Here is a 12,628-nt window from a genome sequence, read left to right on the forward strand (position 1 = left end):
TTATCAGTTGGATTATTGTTGAAAAGTAGGAAAAGCTAAAACATAGTAAGTACCATCTCTCTGATACAAAGAGCCTTTTTATCCATAGCATAAAGAAGACTAAATTAACTAACTAATTAAAACTAAAAGAGCTTTTGACAAATGACACCCTGCAAGTACCTTTTGTGAACTTGCTACTTAGCCAACTGTTGACTATAAAAATAGAAAGAATAAGGCATGTGACCAAAGAGGAGGAACAAAAGCAGCTGAAATCAAAAGCAGTCCTGTTGTGCAATAGCTGATCTAGTTGAAGCTTTGCTGTAGAAGGAGCTTCGAGTCATTGGGTCCCACAAAACTCTTGCAGTTTCTAATAATTTCTAATCTAATACTAGATTACCTGTAGAGTACTGTCTGTGTGGTATCCCAGTGAGGTTATAATGGTGCTCAGTCATGTTCCACTCTACCTAAGGTCAAGAAGAACAGCAAAGTATCAATAGTAATGGCACTGGGAAATAAAAACTCATTTCTTCGGGTCATAGAAGGATCCAATTTGGATGATGATGCAGAACGCTGATGCCTCATTCTTCATAATCTGGGAAGCTAGTCGGTGAGGAGAACCCAGCAGTTTCATTGAGTTAAGATTCCCTCTGCCTTCTACTTCCATATAGCAAACACATTTCACTGGATCTCAGACTAAAAGATCTCTGTTAATTTTACCTCGAAAAATTTCATCTTTCCTTTCCTTGTATTGCTCTTGTCCCATTTTGGTGAAAAGGTAGTTAAACCTTCATAAAACAAAGTTCATGGCTTTCTTCCCCCTCCTTTTTCTGCTTGTAATTGTAAATCTCTAAAACTTTGGATTATCATTTCTTTAAAGGTTTTTTAATATGCACCATAAAATTTTCTGTACCTTCTCTTTTTGTAAGTGAAAAAAGGAGTGTTGCAAGAGTCCTGAGTACTTTCCATTTCTTTATTGGGTATTGGTTCATCTTTTTTTTTTTGGCAACTTTGTTAACTTTTGTTTTCTAGAAAAAAATACACTTTAACTTTTCAGTTTATTGGTAAAAAATTCTTCATACTATTCATCCATAATTTTAAATTCTCTGATATTTCTCTAGTTATGTCTCTTTCTTTACTCACATCTTTTTCTCTCATATTTTCATTCTCTTTGAGTTTCTCTGTCAATAAAGAAACCTATTTTTATAGGCTTTTCAAAGAACCAGCTTTGGGTGTTTAGAGTTTTTGTTTGCTTCCTCTTTGGGGGGTTTATCTATTTTCAAACTTGTTGAGTTGAATATTGAATGCTTAGTTGACTTGTTTTTAATACTTTTATATAAATACATTTGCATAATTCCACTTTAGCCGCAGGCTGGCAACAAAAGATTTCCTGGGTTTGAATCTCTGCTCTGTCACTAGCTATATAGTCTTGGACAAGCTATTTCACTGAAGCTCTGTGCTTCAGTTTCCCCTTCTTGTTGTTCAAATCAATTATTCATTATCCTTATCAATGTTTTAAATGCTTGGTCCATCATTATCTGAGAGAGATGTCTTAAATTCTCCCAGTTTGGGGATTAACATATTTCAAGGCTGTTTTTTGGGGGTGCAAGGGGGCAATACATACAAGTACATGATGATTCTATCCTCCTGGTAGACAATTGCTTATCTTAATATTATATCCTTCTTTTTGCATTAAATTATATTTTTGTAAATATTAATATTCTTATACCAAATTTGTTTTGTTTAGAGTAGATGTTGACAGATTTATATTTTTCTGTATCTTCATTTTCAAAGAAACCAAGCTAATGAATGGCAAAACCAGTTTTATTCCTAGACCCAGTCCTGTGTTCTTTTTTCCTGGCCATGACACATCCTAGGTCTACCTTCTTTCATGAATCAGCTGTCACTCTTCACTGTGAGGCCTCTCTCAAAACCTCAGCCTATAGTGACTGCTTCCTCCTCTGAATGCTCAATGCCAGCAGTACTTATTCAGTCCTGAAAATGTTCTCTTCTAGTGCTGTATGTGCATCTGTTCTGGAAGTTCCTTAAAAGCTAGAATAGGGTTTTGTTTTTTTGGCTCCAGTGGGTCTTCATCACTGCATGCAGGCTTTCTCTAGTTGTGGCAAGTGGGGCTATTCTCTAGTTGTGGTGCTCAGGCTTCTCACTGGGGTGGCTTCTCTCGTTGTGGAGCACAGGCCCTAGGGTGTGTGGCTCAGTAGTTGTGGTTCGTGGGCTCAGTAGCTATGGCTCTCGGACTTAGTGACTCCATGGCATGTGGGATCTTCTGAGACCAGGGATCAAACTGATGTTCCCTGCATTGAAAGGTGGAGTCTTAACCACTGGACCACCAGGGAAGTTCCTAGAACAGGGGTTGTTAATCAAGCTTCAGAAACAGAGAACTGATTGAAATTAAAAAGTGCTAATTTGGGGTTTGTTAGAACTGCAGGTGGAGAAGGCAAATGGCACTCCACTCCAGTACTCTTGCCTGGAAAATCCCATGGATGGAGGAGCCTGGTATTGCCTGGAGAATTCCAGGGAATGGGGAGCCTGGTGGGCTGCCGTCTATGGGGTCGCACAGAGTCAGACATGACTGAAGTGACTTAGCAGCAGCAGCAGCAGCAGGACTGCAGGATACACAGATTCAAGAAGCAGTTGAATTGTGTTCTCCCAGATCACAAAATGGCTTATAAGGGAAGAAAACTGAAGATTACTATGAGTTACTTGAATTATTTTTCAAGAATTATAATTGGAGCTGGAAAGAAGTAAGGGTGCTTATTAAGTAAGAATTGGTTGGAGTCTAAAAAGGTTGCCTAGTTACAAAGGGAGACCTTGAGACCACAAGGTTGCAGCTGGCAAGTGTTGTTTTGAATACAACTGGTAGTGTCTTTGGATCTGGTACAGTTCAAATAGAGCTCAAGTTCTCATGGTGTGGAGATGTGTCTGAGATCAGATCCTCAATGGCCACCTGACTCCATTTTTGTATGGCTGTAAGTGTGGTTAATCCATTATAATTTCAATTTGTCATCAGTTCAGTTCAGTTGCTCAAGGAAGCGTTTATCTTCTGTTATTCATTTTGAAAGATATAAAAGAGGAATGAAATAATGACAAATAACAAAAATGTTGGGTTGGCCAAAAAGTTCGTTCGGGTTTTTCCTTACCATCTCGTGGAAAAACCCAAAGAACCCAAATGAAATTTTTGGCCAACCCAGTAATAATAGCTACCATCTACTGAGCACTTAATACGTGCCATGCACTTTATTAAATGCTCTACATGCACTGTCTCATTTATTATTTACCAGATTTACCTTCTGTGGAGACTGTAATCAGGACCAACTTATCCATTATGCTCATTAGGTACAATGCCTAGGACCCACAATGCTTTTAGAGGTCCATGAAAATGTTTAAGTTTCTTTTAGAATCAGAAGGGAAAATAAAGGAATATAATCTTCCCTGGATATTAGTTTTTCTCACAGCCATAAAATGTAATTTATAATATTTTTTATGGAGTAAGCATCCATGAGGGCAAAATGCCTTTGGGCCTCAGAAAGTCATAATGTAGCCCTTGCTATAATCATTCCCACTTAACAAATAAAGAAACTGAGGCTCAATCAAGTGGAGAAATAAAACATGCAACAGAGCAAGAAATGGTAGAGATAATTTTGGATATAGCTCTGAGGGACTCTACTGATGACCCTTTTAATTACTACGCTATACATTAGACAACATTATGTAGCAAGAAGCTCACACCAAATTTGGAAAACAAATTTGTTTAATACTAATCAATTAGAAAATACTTCAGGGAAAGGAAAGAATATAATTAACTGCCCAAATTCAGGGACAGAGCCACACTATGTAGGACCTCAGGCTTTTACAACTTGAAAGATCTTCTTTCAGAAAAAATAGTAAAGTATAAATAAAAGTTAGGCCTAAAGTTTTTGGAGGGAACTGTCCCAAGAAGGGAGCCTTCAAATGGAAGCCTCATTTTGTGTGTGTGTGTGTGTGCACGCGCTTAGTCCCATCAGTCATGTCCGACTCTTTGCTACTCTATGGACTGTAGCCTGTCAGGCTCCTCTGCTCGTGGAATTCTCCAGACAAGAATACTGGAGTGGGTTGCCACGCCCTCTTCCAGGGGATCTTCCTGACCCAGTGGTTGAACCTGCGTCTCTTACATCTTCTGCATGGCAGGCAAGTTCTTTACCACTAGTGCCACCTGGGAAGCCTGGAAGCCCCATTAGCTTCATGGCAAATCCATCTCATCTAAATGTCCTTGCACCTGAAGAAGGCCAGACAAGGAATGAATCATCGTCAGCCAGGAATATCAGCAGAGATTTTTAGGAGGAGATGGACTTTGAAGTGTGGCTGTGATTGATGCTTTTGAACTGTGGTGTTGGAGAAGACTCTTGAGAGTCCCTTGGACTGCAAGGAGATCCAGCCAGTCCATTCTAAAAGAGATTAGTCCTGGGTGTTCTTTGGAAGGACTGATGCTAAAGCTGAAACTCCAATACTCTGGCCACCTCATGCGGAGAGTTGATTCATTGGAAAAGACTCTGATGCTGGGAGGGATTGGGGGCGGGAGGAGAAGGGAACAACAGAGGATGAGATGGCTGGATGGCATCACCGACTCAATGGACATGAGTCTGAGTAAACTCTGGGAGTTGGTGATGGATAAGGAGGCCTGGTGTGCTGCAATTCTTGGAGTTGCAAAGAGTCAGACATGAAATGAGCGACTAAACTGAACTGAGCTGAGCTGTGATTGGGCACCCTGAGTGTAAAGGCAGTGGGGGGAGTGTGAACACTGTCTGTTCACAGAAGGACAGAAAATACCACCTGCCTGAAACCCACAGTGACACTGGCCGTAGGTGAACCACTGGGTTTGCTGAGGAAGGCAGTGCCTATTTGAAATGCCAGGATGGAAAGTCTGCTGGGAATGTTCATACATTCCTTGGTCTTACAGCATTACACAGTGAAATGCATCAAAAACATGAGAAATAAGGACTTCCCTGGTGTCCAGTGACTAAGACTCTGTGCTTCCAATGCTGGGGTCCCAGGTTCAATCCCTGATCAGGGAACTAGATCCCACATGCTGCAACTAAGAGTTTACATGCTGCAATGAAAGATTCTGCATGGCGCAATAAAGATTGAAGATCCTGCATGTCACAATTAAGATCCAGCACAGCCAAATAAATAAAAATAAATAGTTTTTTTAAAAAAAAAAAAAAGAGGATGAGAAATCTGGTGCCAAGGGCAGGACTCTTAGGAGGGGTGGAAAGAGGCAAAGAGATCTAACTGAAGGACTATTATGGGTTTATTTTAATGAGTGCCTTATAAATTATGGGTGGCAGAGAAAAGGAAGGAGTGAAATAAGAGAAAGAGATTAAGAATGAAAAAAGATCCATCAGGCAGATGTGAGGACTAGACAGGGCTAAGACTCAGAAATAATTTTTACATTCTGAGCCTGGTCAATTGAAGGAATAGCTCTGGGACTGCCAGAAATGTAGGGAGTGTTAGATGTGGTTCTAGAGAAGCTAAATCCAGCTATGCCAAAAACTCGAACCAACTGGGCTACATGCATCCCTGGGAGAAGCTGAGTCCAGGGACAGGGAAATATCCTGAAAGAACTTGAAGGGGTTCTGCTGGTGTATTAGCCTTTACAGTCTTTTCCACATACCAACTCCCCATTGGATCAACACATTCTTTCTCCATTATGTTATCAGCATTTAGAACCCCCAGTCAGGTCTTACTGAGGAGTCCATGGGGTCATAAAGAGCTAGACTCAACTGAGCACGCATGCAGAGTTCTACACCCAGCCAAATTATCATTTAAATGTGAGAATTTCTTTAAAAAGACACTTTCAGACATGCAAGACCTTAAACAATTTACTTATCATATACCTTTTCTTGGGAAGTCACTGGATGAACCAACCAAAAGGAAGATGTGGGTTACTGGAAACAAGAGATCGCATTTAGGAAAAAAGCAAAAGACAGCTCTAGAACAGTGATCAAGAGAATCACAAGATGGTAGTTATACCCCCACAGCAAACCAATCCATATTGTAGCTTGTATCAGCTACCCAATGCTGTGTAACAAATAAACCTAAAATGAAGTGGCTTAAAACAAACTCTTTAGCTCATGCTTTTCTGGGTATTTCTTTTGGCTGATCCTAGCTAGGATCATTCATGTATCTGTGGCCAGTTGGCAGGTTAGCTGTGGGTGATTGGTTCCGGATGGCCACACTCACATGTCTGACAAGTGGTGATGGTGGCTAGAGCCATTAAAGTGGCTAAGCTATATAATTCTTTCCTCATCCAGAAGGTAAGCCTCACTTTTAACATGGCACCAGAACTCCAACAGCCCAAAGCACAAGATCTTTTCCAACTACTATGTCATGTTTACTAACATTTCACTGGCCAAGGAGAATCACATGGTCAAGTTAGGAATCAAAGTAGAAAATGTACTTAAAGTTGCAAAGCAAGGAACATGGGCTATTAGAAAGGGAATTGTTGGACATTTCTGTTAGCAATCTACTACAGAGTTTAGCAGAAGTTTCCAGGAGAAAATTCTCTAAGAAGATGAAATTAGTAAAATGTAACTGATGTGTCTGAACACATTAAGGGAAGATTTAGAGAGCTGTTAAAGATTTTGGTATTGAATTCATAACAAATAAAAAGATAATTAAGCAGAGAAAAAAATACAGGCCATTATTAACTCTGAGGATAACAGAATGTTGTTAGCAAATAAAACTAACCACAATTTGCAACAGATTTAGTGTTAATTAGTGTTTAATTGGTCATAAGTCAGCTGGTTAATACTAAATATTAAACAAATGAAAATTACAATTTGACCAGACTTCCCTGGTGGTCCAATGGCTAAGACTCTGTACTCCTAATGCAAAGGGCATGGGTTCGATACCTGGTTGGGAAACTAATATTCCCACATGCCATGCCATGCAGCCAAAAAGAAAAAGAAAAATTGACCAAATTGTGAGAAAAATGAGTACAAAAAGTGGGTACAAGTAGTGGGGGCAGGAACCGATAAAAGAGTGCTGAGTCCTACTCTTCTATTCTTCTTCTTGAATGGAAAATCAAGAGATCATATCTAAAACTGGAAAGTCAAGAAAGAGCAATGCAAAAATGTTATCTAGAAAAATGCAGGCAAATACCAAAATAATCAGGTGAAACTGGTGCCTCTGGGAAGGAGGAAATGATATGTGAGGGGACCTGCTGTGTTCCACAAAAAGTCACAAAGAAATATTTGTCTTTAAAATTATGTGTATGTTCACTTAAGTACAAATAAAAACTGAAAGAAAAAAGACAGAGAAGAAAGTGATAAGTATCTTTAATCCAGACTGACATGTAATAATCTCTGTCTAATATCAAGTGACAAAAACTAAAATGTGGAGTAGTTTGTATACTAAGCTATTGTTTGCATTTTAAAAACAGAGGCGGAGGTGTCCTCAGTGGCTCAATGGTAAAGGATCCACCTGCCAGTGCAGAAGACGTGGGTTCGATCCCCAGTTTGGGAAGATCCCACATGCCTTGGAAAAACTAAGCCCATGCACCACAACTATTGAGCCTGTACTCTAAGGCCTGGGTATCACAACCCCTGAGCCCATGTGCCACAGCTACTGAAGCTGTGTGCCCTAGAGCATGCTCAGCAACAAGAGAAACCACCACGATAAGAAGCCTATTCACTGTAACTAGAGGAGCCCCTGCTTGCACAACTAGAAAAAAAGTCCACAAAGCAAAAAAGACCCAGCACAGTTAAAAAAAAAAAAAACGTAAAAAATAAGTAAATAAAATTATTTTTTATACATAGGTAAATTTTTAAAAAATGGAGTGGGGATTTCCCTGGTGATCCAGTGTTTAAGACTTCACCTTCCAATGCAAGGGGCACGGGTTTATTTAATCCTTGGTCAGGGAACTAAGATTCCACATAACTCTTGGACAGAAAACCAAAAAAACATAAAACAGAAGCAATATTGTAACAAATTCAATGAAGACTTTAAAAATGGTCAACATAAAAAAAAAAACTGTGAAAAAAAAAAAAAAGAGGGAGTGGAAACTATAAATATACACTTGTTATTGCACAGAATGGGCTTCCCAGGTGGTTTAGTGGTAAAATTCTGCCTATCCATGTGGAAGACACAGAAGACATGAGTTCTATCCCTGGATAAGGAATATCCAGGGATAGAGGAGGAAATAGCAACCTACTCCAGTATTCTTGCCTAGAAAATTTTATGGACAGTGAAGCCTGGTGGGCTATAGTCCATGGGGTTGCAAAGAGTCAGACACGACTGAGCACGCATACATGCACTCATTGCTCAGAATAATTCATCAGAAAGCTCTGTTGAGTCTATCCTCAAAATAAATTCCAGTCCCAACCATTCCTCCCCTTCCATCATTCTCATCCTCAGGAGAGCCATCACCTCTTGCCTAGATGAGGCTAGCAATCTTCTCGTTACTTCACTGGCCTCACTGCCTCCAACCTTCAATCTAATCCCCACACAGCAGCCCAAGGTATCCAGTTAAAAGGAATATTAAATGACATCATCCACCCACCCCTTCAACTCTCTCCCTGTTCAAAACCTTTAAAGTGTTTTTTTTTTTTTAATCAAATTGAGTAAAACCATATTGCTCTCCAGGTCTCCACAATCCCCTATGATCTGGTTCTGACCTCATCTTATTCTAGCTCATTCTTACTTCAACACATGGTCCCTTTGCCTAGAGTGCTTTTCCCAGAGACTGAGTCTGGCCTATCACCCAGATCTCTGCTCAGATGTCACCTCCTCATAGGGACCTTTCCTCATCCTTGTCTCTGTCTCCTCCTTCCCCACTCCCCATCTACCTATAATGTCTGTCACCTTACCCTGATTTATTTTTCTTCATCGCACTGATCACCATTTGACATTTAGTTACATATTGAATGGTTTAGTTGTTTACTAGCTGTCTCTCCCAACAGCATGTGGAGTCCCATTAGGGAAGACCCCAAGCACCTAAAACAGGGCTGGTGCAGAGAGTGTGTGCCTAGTCACTCAGCTGTGTCTGACTGTTTGAGACCCCATGGGCTAGGGACCACCAGGCTCTTCTGGCTATGGGATTCTCTAGGCCAGAATCTGGAGTGGGTTGCCATTTCCTTCTCCAGGGGATCTTCCCAATCCAGGGACTGAACCCTTGCCTCCTGCACTGGCAGGAGGATTCTTTACCACTGAGTCAACTTGGAAGCCCCTGGGGCATAGTAGCTATCAATAAATTTCCTTTGAATAAATTAACTACAATGAAAAAATACAGGAGAACCCCTCCCCCCTCGCCCTGCTGGCCAAATATTTATCATGAATGGTTTGCGGAAGGCAATTGGGAACTTGGGTGTCATGGGTGGGAGAACAAGAGAGAATTATTTTCTACTTGCCTAGGTCCCATGATCTTTAATTCCTCCAGCACCCAGAGTCCAGACTGCCCCCAAGGTGGTGCTATAGAGCACCCAGAGTCCAGACAGCATCACCACGGTGATGTTCTAGAGTGAAGAAGGGAAATGTGAGAACATCTATTTAGGTTTATTTTTTTCCTAAAAGAAAGAAGGTATTATTAACATTCAATTCATCTACTTTGAGTCCATGTATAAAATTTATAAATTATATTTTGAATTTCATGTTCAATATGTTTTTGCTGACTAGGATATGAAATTTAAAAGTTTGGTCTGTAAGTTGGATCACAAACCAATGATCTTTAGGTCTTAGATAAATTGGACATGTTTGATGTGTCCCATTCTGTTTAAAAGTATACGAATCAACATTAAAATCCAGAAATTTCACAGAAAATCTCAGGCGTGTGGGTTGTTTGAGAAACCAGAGTTGTTGGCAGTGCTGGTCCTTTGATGACTGAGGGCCACATGGGTGCAGCCCCATTTAAAAATGCAAGTGGATCCTGGCTCACTGAGGTTCTCTCTGTCAGCTTCCTGTAGGTTCTCAGATTCAGCTCATCTCACTCCCTGGAGGCATTTTACTTTAAGACCCTTTTCTGAATCTTTTTCTCAGTTTCAGGCAAAGCATTTTTATCTGATAGCAGTGAAAGTGCTGAAATTTGCTAATAATCAACTTAAAACAAACAGAAGAGACTGTGTTTAGAGCTATCCCTATATTCACATGACACTTAACTCTTTCCATCTGCTGAGTAACAGGGGGAAGAGCAGGTGTTGGCACAACCATGATTAATAAGAGATTGTGTCCCTATGAATCATGGTGCTTGGGATTTGTCCCAGCTAGAGCAGACTGAGAGCCACTTCTCTGTAGCCCACAATTTCCTAATTATATATAGTCCTTCACTGTTATATGTGTATCTACAGCCCCATAGAAACTTCTTGTAAGAACTACTGAGTGTGTAGAACTCCTGAGTTCCTCAGAGCATCAAGTACTGAAGATATTTAATAAAGGTTTGTTGTTTAAGTGATTAACATTAAAAAAGTGGATACTGCCAGTTCTTATAACTTATATCACCACAGTTTACATAGTTAAATATATAGAGATAGTAAATGAAGAGTACATACACACACATGCACAAACACACATTTAAGAAAAGCTAGAAGGAAGAATGTCTTAGTTTTGTTTTCCTGTAGTGCCCAGGGAAGTGCCATTGCTATTAACAATCAGATAAATGGATGGATAAATGAATGAATGAAGTTCACAATAGCCACCTTCATCATAATCACAGATACTATTTACTAAGTATTCTCTGTGGACTGGCCACTGAGCTAACTCCTCAACATAATTTTCTCATTTAATTCTCTCAATCATTACTATGGCCATCTTTTTAATATTACAAATTTAAAATATAAGGCTTGGAAAAATGAAATAAGTAGTCCAGAGCCACATAACTATTAAATGGCAGATTCAGGATTCAAGCCCAGGGTGTCCCAAAGCCAGTGGTCTTTACTAAGAAATACCGAAAACAAACAGAACCCACTGGATGAGAAGTTGAAATTTCTCCAATAAAATATTCTCATACAAGGACATGGCTGTCACTGAAAATAAACTCTAAAGTCAGCATATTCTGCAAAAGCAGAAGTTAAACATGTATTTAGTCAAATATAAACGGGGAGAAAAAAAGGACATTCAGTTTAGAGCTCAGAATAAGTACATGACCAAGGGAAGTTGAAACCTTGAAAAACAGTCAGTCAATCAGTTCAGTCACTCAGTCATGTCCGACTCTTTGCGACCCCATGTATTGCAGCACACCAGGCCTCCCTGTCCATCACCAACTCCCTGAAAAGCAGCAGACAATTGTAAATTAATTTTTACAATAGCGGGAAGCTGCGTTTCAGCCACAACTTCTATTTATTGTAAATAAGAAGTAGTGACTGAATCATTTTTTTTTTAATGTAAAATCAAAACTCCAGTTTCATTCATCCAACGGTAACATTTCCTTCATGACAAAGGCCCTATTGAGCTGAAGAGATCTTAAACAGTTTGAAGGCTTAGGCTCCACACCCAAGGAGTTTACCATGTGCTAGAGATGCTGAGGTGTCTACATGCAACTGGAAAAGAACACTTGGTCAAGTGAGGCCCAAGCTGGAAGGTCTTGCCAGCCAGGCAGATAATGCTGGACTGTCACTTGGGAGCAAAGGGTTAAGAGGCCACTCTCTGCCCAGGCTGCATGTAACACCACACTCCGTTTGTTCACTGCAGAGAAAAAGAGGTGTGGTAACAAGAGTCCTTCATGAGATAAGATAAAAGCTTTAAGTAAATTAATCGGAATTGTTCTGAACATAAGATAAGGGGTTTAGATGACTGAGGGTGAGGCAGACTAAGAAGAGATATACATATTTCCCCAGCAGGAAAGTGTTACACAGTTCAAGGCAGCTTGCTTAATAGAAAGGAAAATATGCAACTTTTCTTTAGATGGAAAGTTGAGTGTCTGCTGTGTGTGTATACATATGCGAGTGCAGAATTATAAATTAAAAATTAAAGAAAAACTTCTAAGCTGGTTGGTAGACCATTCATGGGGTGATATAAAAGAGATTTTGGGTTTACTTTTAAAATTTTTCTCTCTAATAGAACAAATAATACACAAATATACTTTCCTTGCAAAAATTATAAAAGTTACAGGTCAAAATAAACTCCCCTTTGGCTATCTCTCAGTTATACCCTATTCTGAATCCCAACACCTCCTCAAACGATCTTCTGAAATTTGAAGTGCAAGTACATGTGGTATTTGAGAATAATGACAAAAAAGGAGAAAAATATTTCAGTAATAACACTAATTTCCTCTTATTAAGTAGGTGCTATGCTAGAATTCCATGGACTATATGGTCCATGGGGTAACCGAAAGTAGGACACAACCGAGTGACTTTCACTTTCTTTCTTTCATGCTAGATAGTCACCAAATCATTAGATCATTTAGCAAATGTTTTGTGAGCAACTAAATGCCAAGGACTATGAATACAATAATGACCTCAAAGAACTTGCAACTACATCCTAACTTGGTGTCCTTCTACTATATACTGATAAAGAAAGCAAGACTGAGAGCTTAAGCAACTTACCCAAGGCTGCTGTGAGATAAGTGGTAATACTGTGGTTCAAAGCCTGGACTGTACCTCTTCAAAGGCTCACTTTCTTTCTTCCGCTACCGCTCAACTGTTTTCAAACTGTTTATTTTAAAACA

At 39.7% G+C, this 12,628-nt stretch overlaps 1 long non-coding RNA gene across 3 annotated transcripts in view; it reads right to left on the reverse strand.

Moving 5' to 3' along the window:
* Window positions 1–12,628, reverse strand: part of LOC133261008 (uncharacterized) — a 90,697-nt gene that overhangs the window by 34,817 nt on the left and 43,252 nt on the right. Inside the window, exon 2 of one of the 3 annotated variants that reach the window (XR_009741022.1) lies at window positions 377–443. The exons of the other annotated variants lie outside the window; for them this stretch is intronic. This is a non-coding gene — a long non-coding RNA (uncharacterized LOC133261008). The remainder of the gene's footprint in view (window positions 1–376; window positions 444–12,628) is intronic. 3 annotated transcript variants of the gene reach the window in all.

This window comes from Bos javanicus, chromosome 2, assembly GCF_032452875.1.
Source record: "Bos javanicus breed banteng chromosome 2, ARS-OSU_banteng_1.0, whole genome shotgun sequence".
Classification (NCBI taxonomy): Eukaryota; Metazoa; Chordata; class Mammalia; order Artiodactyla; family Bovidae; genus Bos; species Bos javanicus.